The sequence below is a fragment of the Macrotis lagotis genome, chromosome 8 (genome assembly GCF_037893015.1).
Source record: "Macrotis lagotis isolate mMagLag1 chromosome 8, bilby.v1.9.chrom.fasta, whole genome shotgun sequence".
NCBI classification, from domain to species: Eukaryota; Metazoa; Chordata; class Mammalia; order Peramelemorphia; family Peramelidae; genus Macrotis; species Macrotis lagotis.
The window spans coordinates 50911044-50921555 of NC_133665.1; positions in this window are offsets into that span (position 1 = coordinate 50911044).

A 10512-nucleotide genomic window follows, 5' to 3' on the forward strand; every position below is an offset into this window, starting at 1 on the left:
GAGAGTGATGTGGGAAAATCATGAAAACTGAGTCAGCAACTTAGTGAAGAAGATTCCAATAAATACTGAAGAAAATAACATCCTAAAAACCAGTTTGGTCCAAGTGGAAAAGATAGTACTTTAAAAATCCAATAAGGAGAAGAGTTCCTTAAAAAGCAGAATTGGCCAAATGGAAAAGGAGATATTTGGCTTGGAACATTTACTACCTTATATCTATTGGATTGGCTTATAGGGCAGAAGGAGAAAATGACAAATGTTGGAAGGGATGTAGGGAAATTAAGATACTGATGCACTATGGGAGGAATTTTGTAGAGCAATTTGGAACTAAGACCAAAGGGCTATAAAACCTTTGACCAAGGAGTACCACTGCTGGGTCTGTATTCCACAAGAGATGAAATACAGGAAGAAAAGAACCTGTATGTATAGGGATATTTATAGCAGTGCTTTTCTGATAGTGGGGAGCTAAAGATTTAGGGAATGGATGAACAAATTGCGGTATGTGATTGAAATGAAATGCTGTTCTGTTATGGGAAATGATGAATAGGATGCTCTTATTAAAAAAAAAAACTTACATGAACAGATGCAATGGGAAATGTATTTTATACAAGTAACAGCAATATTGAAGAATGACCCCAGGGTCATGAGTGATCTACCTTTTCTCAGCAATGCTGTGACCTGAGACAATGCTGAAGGACTTATAATAAAGAATACTATCCACCCCAAAGTCAAAACTGATGATAATTTTTTTGAGGTTTCTCTTTTTTGGTGGGGGGAGAGGTTTATGTTTACTTTTATAGCATGACTATTGTTAGTAATGTTTTTCATGGCTATACATTTTTAAACTATACCAAGTAATTTATTTCTCAATGAGGGGGAGTGGGTTGGGCGGAAGGGAAAGAATTTGGAACTTAAGGTTTTGGAAGACAATGTGGAAACTTGTTTTTTGTATGTAACCAGAGGGAAAAAAAATAAGAGTACTCCATCTACTAATTGGAATTCTTGCCTTTGAAGTCACTGATAAATTCTGAGGTTGTATATAGAGTTTAGAGGCAGTTGGTGACTCAGTAGATAGACCACTGGGGCTGGAGTTAAGAAAACCTAAGTTCAAATCCAGTCTTAGATATTTTCTAGCTGTGGGAACCTAGGCAAGGCACCTAACCTTTCACTGCCTTACATAACAGATCTCCTGGAGAAGAAAATGACAATTCACTCTCATATCTTTGCTAAGAACACCTTAAAGGGAATCACAAGCTGAAACAACTGAATGATAGTCCATTGAATATTTCATTAGAACTATTAGATGCTGCCTGTTAATGATGGGTGTAGCACTGACCAAAGGTGAATTCAGTGTTCATTAGCAGCCACCTGAATGCAGATAATCTATGTTATTGATTAAAAGTGTTTCTTATAAAGGTAAAGGTGATCTATGATACTCAGGAAATCACACTATGAAATTATCAAAAGATGTAAACATTTTAGTATTGGACTATCTTTTCTGTTCTTTTCTTGTCTTTTGATAATTGGCAGCAAGAAAATTTGCAGTATGAAGGTCTTTGAGAAGTGATGGCTCTTGGTTTTGACTTTTCCCAGCTTTTCCCAACTTCCCTCATGTTGAAGAAGGAAACTGATCAGCTATGGGTCTCCAGGTTGGGGAGGGGACTTGGGACTTCTCTTAATCACAGTTAGCAAGAAGCCAAGAGAGCATGATCCTGTTTTTGTTACTTCTGTTGTTTTTGATGAGTTCATTTTCCCCCCTGCTTTTTGGTAAAGGAGATTAGATAAGGCTATGACCTTGTAAGTTTCAAAAAGTTAGAATTTTGAGTCACTAGAGTTCTGGGAGCTGGAGTTCATACTGGGGATTTCTGGAAGCCAAATTATGAGAAATAAAGTCATCAGTAACTGTGTTGACCCAGCCCACCTTATTTTGAAGTGAACTTGATGGGGACAATGCAATGCATTGTGTTGTTGGAGCCTACTTTTCCCAGGACTAAGATGATACAGGGGACAATGGGCCTCTAGGTTTTGAGGACAATTATAAATGTAACTAATTATAATTTTTGTTCTTGTTATTTCTTGTCAGTAATTTTTTTTTGTGAAAGTGAAATAGATAGATACAGAGAGAAAGAGACAGAAACAGAGGAAACAGAATAGAGATAGAAATAGAGGTAATACAGGGGAGAATGTGCCTCAAGGTGTTGAGGGGAAATGATTGCAATTTTTGTTCTTGATATATCTTGGTAGTAAATATTCCTTTGTCAAAGTGGTGTGAGTGTGAGAGTGTGTGTGTGTGTGTGTGTGTGTGTGTGTGTGTGTGTGTGTGTGTGGAGAGAGAGAGAGAGAGAGAGAGAGAGAGAGAGAGAGAGAGAGAGAGAGAGAGAGAGAGAACAGGCAGACAGAGACAGAGAGATGACAGATACCAAGAAAAGAAGATGTTATCCTCAGGGATACAACTTTTCCTCCCTAGAGATCTCCTTGTTGTTATGAGAATGGAAATAGTTGGAATTTTGCAATAAAACATTATACAACTGTAACTGAGCCACCATAAGTAGAAGAAGCCAATCTGACTATGATGGTTGATGCTTGGGGAAATTTGTTCTCCTTTCCTGGATCCTTCCCTCTCCCTACAATAAGAGGAATGCTTGCATAGATGAGGAGAGCTGTGAACTTCATAGTTATCTCCTAAAGGAGCAACAAAAGGTGTAATGAATTCTTTTTATATTTTTTACTTCCCTTGCAGTCACTTTTTTACACCCTTTATAATATACTAGGATATTAAGACACCTATGATATCTAATTTAGGAAACGCAAATACTACCAAGTCTGAAAGGTCACACTTTAAAGCTTCATTGAGTCTACTACCTGCCTCTTTATATTCTGGAATCTCATCAATTAAACTGGGGTGGGGTGGGGTGGGGTAGAAGGAGACTCAAATGATGAAAGATTTCTTGATATCAACTGTGTCTCCCTTCCCAATACCTTTCCCCTACTTTAGGGTTATTATGTTATAATTATATTATACATACAAAGTCCTCCTGTTCTAATAATTTTACAATTATTTGGATCTTTGTGAGCTACAACATCCTTATACTGGAGTCCTTGAGTATAGAGTACTGATATTGTTTCACATGACTAACGTATTTCAATTTATTTTCCCTTTCTGTTCGATAGACTGTTCTTGAGTTACAACTATAATGTAAGATTGTAAGTAATTTTAGATAACTGCTTAGAATTCTCTAGAAAATCCTTGGATAGGCACATGAACTATTAGACTTCCATTTGGGGATGGAATTCTTGGTTTGACCATCTATTACATAATTATTCTAGCCTATTTATATCTTTTTTGAATTTTTGACTCTGCTAGCTATCCTATCTTTATATCATATGCAAATTTGATAAGATAAAAATATTGAGCAGAATAAGTATGAAGAGTTGCTTTACTCTGCTACAAATGTCCATTTAAATCAACATCACACCACTAATGATTATTCTTTGAGTCCAATAATTAATAAGGATTTATATTCATGACATTGAATTATCATCCAGCCAATTTCTTTATTTAGTCCGTGGGACAAGTACAAGGGTTTTTATCAAATAATCTGCTGAAAAGATTAGGATTAGATCTAGCATGGGACTATATTTTAGGACTGTGTTTAGCAGCTATGTAGTCTTGCTCTACCCTTTCCCTGATATTTACCTGTGTTTACTTGCACACCATTTCAGGTAGAACACTTATCTAGACTTTGATGTGTATTCTCAAGATGTTACATTACCTTGAAATTCTCTTCCTTTCTAGTCTTCCTGTTCCCCTCCTTTTTCTCCCCGTACCTCCTTCTCAGACACAATCAGAGAACCTAGTTTATCCTCAAGTAGCTTTACGGAAAGAGCTCTGGGTTTGCTATCTGTTTAAATGGGTTCAAATTCAGAAACACCCCGCTCCTCCCAGCTATGTGACTATATAGACATGTCACTAAGCCATTTTGAATCTGTTTCCGCCATTATAAGATGGAGGAAAAGGTTGGTATCTCTGGGTAATTGAGCTATGAGTGAGTTTAGTACCATCTCCTTCATGGTTCTCTGACCCTTGCAATCTCTGGTCCATGGTTCTGTCACCAGAGCATTTCAAACACCCCAAATAAATCTTTTAAAGAATTTTGGTGGACATGAACTTTTATCCTGTGAATGCAATGAATTAGACTTTATTGAAGGCACCTAATAATTTTGTGCTCCAGTCTTTTTACCAAATGAATTAGGATTATCTTTGGGTACTATAAGGAATCAATTTAAAGGGAGAATCAATCAGATTCTTCACTTCATATTCCCACCCCCCCCTTATGTTTAGTGGCAATTATTCTCTGAGTGATTTTGCACTAAATGATCACACTCAGGAAGTAAAGAATCAGGTCATAGGCACAGCACTTGCTTACATCAGAAGGGTTTATTGAAAGATATTTCTATTATACATAGGAAAGGTCTCAGGACGGCTGGAAATGAAACAGGAATGCTAAAACTCTTCTAAGACAAGGTTTTAAAGAGATTTTTCTACCACCTTTCTGGGTAGCACAAAGGGCTCAGATCAGAGTGTGTGTGTATGTTAGGAAAGTTGTAATACCAAAGATTGTGTGGCAGCATTGCAGAAAGAAACCCTGGCCCCAAATATGCCTCAGTGTCATTCCTACTTTATATTGGAAAGGTCGCATCTATGACTTACACCAGTGATGTATCAATTTTTCAGCAAACTAGGTACTCTCAGGCAATGATTGGCTGGATGGAATGGTGAATGAAAGATCAGAATGTTTTTGAGATGCAGAAGTTGGTTAACTATAGCTCCAGGAACCCTAGGGTATTATAAAATTAAAAAAACAAATAGAAATAACTTCATTCTGGTCTAGAACATATTATCTTAATTTTTTTTAGAAAAAGGGAAAGATCTCAGCAGTTCTCAGCAGTAAAGCAAAATTTCATGGGCAGTTAATTGCCTTGGTAAACAGAATGAGATAAAAAGGGCCCAGTAGAAAATGAACTGAGTATCTTAATGTGTTGACTTTAATCAATGCCAAGAAAAGTGATCTTGAGGCATATTCTCTGAAAAGATAATAGGATCTTTGTTTTTAAAAAGTTACAGCTTTCCCTAGATACAGTTTTAGCTAGTCTGGTCAGTTTTATTACTAGGAAATCATTGCAGTTTTAGGAGTCCTAAACTATGAATATAGCCTTAAATACATCAAGAAAAGGAGTATAAAGACTACCAAGACAATTGGATGCCATGCATTAAGGCAGAGAATCAGAAAGTGCTTACTCTGTGACCAGAGTAAGCAGATTTCATTGTCCCTTGTGAGGCAAAAAATATGTTCCTGGACCTAAAGGGCATTTTAAATTGGGGAGATGCAATATAAGAGTGATAGTATCCAGGTCTGGGTTTCTGAGGTACTGATCATAAATGATATCCAGTGTCAGAGAATGGAGAAATCAGTGTAGTTAACCCTGGAGTCATCAGGGTTGACTTGGCTTCATATAGCAGGGTTTTGAAGATTAGATAAAATTTGATTTTAAGAATGTTGGGGGATACTTGTATGTGTGTGCATGTGTTCATGTGTGTGTACATGTGTTCATGTGTGTGTTCATGTGTATGTGAATGAGCTTAGGTATGTCTAAAAGACAATAAAGAGACAGTATAGGTGGTTTAGAGGTTCCTTAAGACAATAGACCACCCAATGGAAGTCTAGCCAATATGCATACTTCTAGCAACCTGCGGCTCATTTCTTCTTTCTTTTTTTGCAATGGGGTTAAGTGACTTTCCCAAGGCCACACAGCTAGGTAATTATTAAGTATCTGAGGCCAGATTTGAACTCAGTGCTCCTGACTCCAGGGCCAGTGCTCTATACACTGTGCCATCTAGCTGCCCCTACTCATTTTTTAAAAATTTAATTTACTTATTTTCATTTTCTACAAATAATGTTTTTTATACATTAATAAAATATTCTTGTTTAAGAGTAAACAAAATAACCCCTTCCCCCCAAAAATATAGAGGAGAGAGAAAAAAATAAAAAAAAATAGTAATAATTGTAGGTATGGCCAGGTGGTGCAATGGACGGAGCACCAGCCCTGGAGCCAGGAGCACCCGAGCCCACCTCCGGCCCCGTACACCCAACAATCACCCAGCCATGTGACATGCAAGCCACCCCAACCCCACTGCCCTGCAAAAACCAAAAAAAAGAAAAAAAAGACCCAAAATAAAATAAAATAGTAATAATAGTAGGGGTGGCTGGGTGGTGGACAGAGCATTGGCCCTTGAGCCAGGAGCACCCAGGTCCAAATCTGGCCTCAGACACCCAACAATTACCCTGCTATGCGGCCCCAGGCAGGCCACACAGCCCCATTTGCCCTGTACCCCCCCAAATAATAATAATAAAAATGTGCTTGAGTCTTTGTTCCAACACCAACAACCCTGTTGCAGGTGGATCACATTCTTTATGATAAGTCCATGGCAAAAGTTACTTCCATATTTTTCCACTGTTGCCATTGCTGATCGCAACTCCCTCCTTTTCTATTTCTCCACTACTATGTACTTTATTTTCTCTCTCCTTTCACTCTGACTCTGCTGTAGGGTAGCTGAGTGGCACAGCAGACAGATCCCTGGTCCGAGCCCCCCTACCACCCCTTAGGCCCAGCATCCACCTGGCCCTATGGTCCCGGACAGGCCATCCAATCCTTGCAAGAAGTAAAAAGGAAAATGTGTTATATCTGACCACTCTCCCCCCATGGTCCATCCTCTCCCCCATCATTCACATCCCCACCCCTTCCCCCTGTCCCCCCTCTCCTTCTTACTCCAGATGCCTATACCCAATTGAGTATATATGTTGTTTCCTCTCCTAGCCATCTCTGATGAGAATGATGATTCCCTCATTCCCCCTTGCCTTCCCCCCTTCCATATCATTGCAATAGCTCATTGTAATAAGAAAAATCTTATTACATGAAATATCTTGGCCTATTCCCCTCTCCTTTTTCTTTCTCCCATTACATTTCCCTTTTTTCTATTGACTCCATTTTTACACCATATTTTTTCTTCAAATTCAGCTTTCTCCTGTGCTTCAACTATGAAAGCTCCCTCTACCTGCTCTATTAACTGAGAAGGTTCATATGAGTATTATCAGTGTCATTTTTCTATGCAGGAATACATGCAGTTCATCATCATTAAGTCCCTCATATTTTCCCCTTCTCCTCCAATCTCCATGCTTCACCTGAGTCCTGTATCTGAAGATCAAACCTTCTGTTCAGCTCTGGCTGCATTCTAAGCTCTTTTGCCTTCTGGTTTATTATATTCCAAGCCCTACGTGCTTTTAATGTAGTTGCTGCTAAGTCCTGTGTGATCCTGACTGCAGCTCCACGATATTTGAATTGTGTCCTTCTGGTTGCTTGTAATATTTTCTCTTTGACTTGGGAGTTCTGGAACTTGGCTATAATATTCCTAGGGGTTGGTTTTTTGGGATTTCTTGCTTGGGGGGATCTGTGGATTCTCTCTATTTCTATTTTGCCCTCTGCTTCTAGGATATCAGGGCAATTTTCCTGTAATAATTCTTTGAAAATGATGTCAAGGCTCTTTTCCTGATCATGACTTTCAGGTATTCCAATAATTTTAAAATTATCTTTCCTAAGTCTGTTTTCCATATCAGTTGTTTTTTCAATGAGATGTTTCACATTTTCTTCTAATTTTTCATTTTTTTGGTTTTGAAGTATTGAGTCCTGATTTCTCATAAATTCATCAATCTCCCTGAGTTCTATTCTTTGTCTGAAGGATTTGTTTTCCTCAGAGAGTTTTCTGATCTCTTTTTCCATCTGTCCAATTTTGCTTTTTAAAGCATTCTTCTCCTCAATAACTTTTTGAACTGTTTTATCCATTTGACCTAAGCTGGTTTTCAGCATGCTATTTTCTTCAGCATTTTTTTGGATTTCCTTGACTAAGCTGCTGACTTCATTTTCATGTTTTTCCTGCATCTCTCTCATTTCTTTTTCCAGTTTTTCTTCTAACTCCCTCATTTGATTTTCAAAGTCTTTTTTGAGCTCTGTCATAGCCTGAGCCCAATTTCTGTTTTTCTTGGAGTCTTTAGATGCAGGAGCTTGTGCTTCTTCATCTTCAGACTGAGTATTTTGATCCTTCTTGGGCTCATATGCAAAATATTTCTCAATGGTGTTCCTCTTGTTTCTCTCCTTGCTCATTTTCCCAGCCTGGGCCTGGTTTTGGGGTGCTTCCTGAGCTTTTGGGACACTCCCACAGGGATCTTAGTGTGTGAGGCTCTGTCCTCCCTCCTGGTCTGTGAATGACCATAAGCACCCCCCTCTGCCATGGGGCTGAGGTGGGGGGGCCCTGCTGTTCTATGGGGGGGTCTAGACTGCGATCAGGATCTGAATGTGGTCAGAGCCCCAGAGTCCTGTTCCAGGGGCAGAGGACAGAGCTTGGCAGTCTCTCTCTTCACTCCCCTCCCTAGGTTCAATGGGCTCATGCTTACTGGTTCAGCCTGCTTCTGTTTTCTGGGTGGCCAAGCTGCTAGCTGTGTGCCCTGAGGGCTGGACTTCACGTGCTCACTCTGGCAGAGGTTCCCCCCCCTGCTGTTCCCCCAATTTGTGCCCGGTGCTCCCCGGGGTGTAGCTCAGGAAACTCCCCCGCTGCTGTGAGCCACGGCTCCCAGCGCCCTGGGGCTGCCTCCAGGAGGCTGAAGTTCTTTTGCTCTGGCGGGCCACCCCTCTGGCGGGCTGCTCCTCCGACCCTGGGGAGCAGAGCCTTTCTGCTCTTTTCCAGGTTACCTTGAGTAGGAGAACTGCCTCCCTGGGTCCCTCTGTGGGTTCCTGTCTCTCGAAAATTTAGTTAGAGTCCTTAGTTTCAAAGATTTATGAGAGAGCGCCTAAGACAAGATCCATTCTTGTTGCCATCTTGGCTCTGCCCCCTCCCCCCATTTCTTAAAAGGTAGTTCATTCCATCATTGGACAGCTCTGAGCATCCTGTAATGAATTTCCTATTCTCTTTGCTATTGTAAGTTAAAATCTGCTTCCTTGTATTTTTTTCTGGTTGACCTTGTTCTTCCAGGGGGACCAAGCAAAGCAAATCTAATTCATCTTCCAAATGCTAATCCTTCTGATATATAATAGCAGGGATCATGTTTCACAATCCCACCCCAAACTTGACAAGAGTAGGCATTCTAATTGGTTCTGTTCACTCAACTTCTTAGTCACCATCCTCTGAACTTTCTCTAGCTTATCAGTACTCCTTCTAAAGAGCAGTGCCCAGAATTAAACTCACCAGATGCAGTCTGATAAGAATAAAAGACAGTGGTATGATCGCTTCTCATTTCCTGGATGCTGTATTTCTTCTTTTTAATTTTTAAAAGTTATTTGGTGATTTATTTTACCCGTTTTATGTAAAAACAGTTTTTAACATTTGCTTTTTAAAATTTTGAGTTCTAAATTCTCTCCCTTCCTACTCCTCTCCATTGAGAAGGCAAGTAATTGATATACATTACAAATATGTAGCTGAATGGGATAAAGTCTGAAATTTCTTCAGTAGAATATTATAGATTAGAAATAGTTGAGCTGTGTGTTATATCTCTTCTGCCTCTCCTCCCCTGACAAGCAACTTAATGTTACCTTGACCAGAATGTAAAGAGTAAACTAACCTTGTCTTATCTGGATTGAAGTCCAGAAGTTTCTACATTCCTTGTCCTGGGTGGGTGAGGGGGACAGATGAACCTGTCTCTGTTTGAATTATATGCTTTTTTCTTTAGATTGTGAATACCACATTCCTCACTAATGAGCATGGGTCAGTTGGGGGGTGGGAATTGCTTTAGGATAAATAGATCATGGATTCCTTGTTCCTACTCCTCTCTCTCAGAGTGGATAATTGAATAAAACTTTTCTCTTCATACCTTGAAAAATCTCCTAGTTTTATTTAAGTGGGTAGACTCATGCCACACATAGCCATCCAAAACATATCCATAAAAGTCAAGCTGTAAAAGAAAACATAGATGTCCTCCTGAAAAAAATCTCAAGAAAAAGAAATTAAAAAATTTATGTTTCAATCTGTATTCTGAAAACTATCAGCTCTTTTTCTGGGTATGGATAGCATTTTTCATCATAAGTCCTTCAGAATTGACTTGGATCATTGTGTTGCTGATAAAAGCTAAATCATTCAAAGTTGAACATCCTACAATATTGTTGTTATTTTGTACACAGTATGTTTCACTTTGCATCAGCTCATGTAAATTTTTCTGGGTTTTTCTGAGAGCATCCTACTCTTCATTTCTTAGAACCAAATAGCATTCCATCATAATCACACATCACAATTTGTTCAACCATTCCCCAACTGATAGGCATCCCCTCAATTCTCAATTCCTTACTACCAGGAAAGAACTGCCACAAATATCCTTGTACATGTTGTCCTTTCCCTTTTAGTTTTTCATCTTTTTTGGATACTAGTGTCATTGCCAGGTCAAAGGGCATGCATGATGTTATTATAGTCCTTTG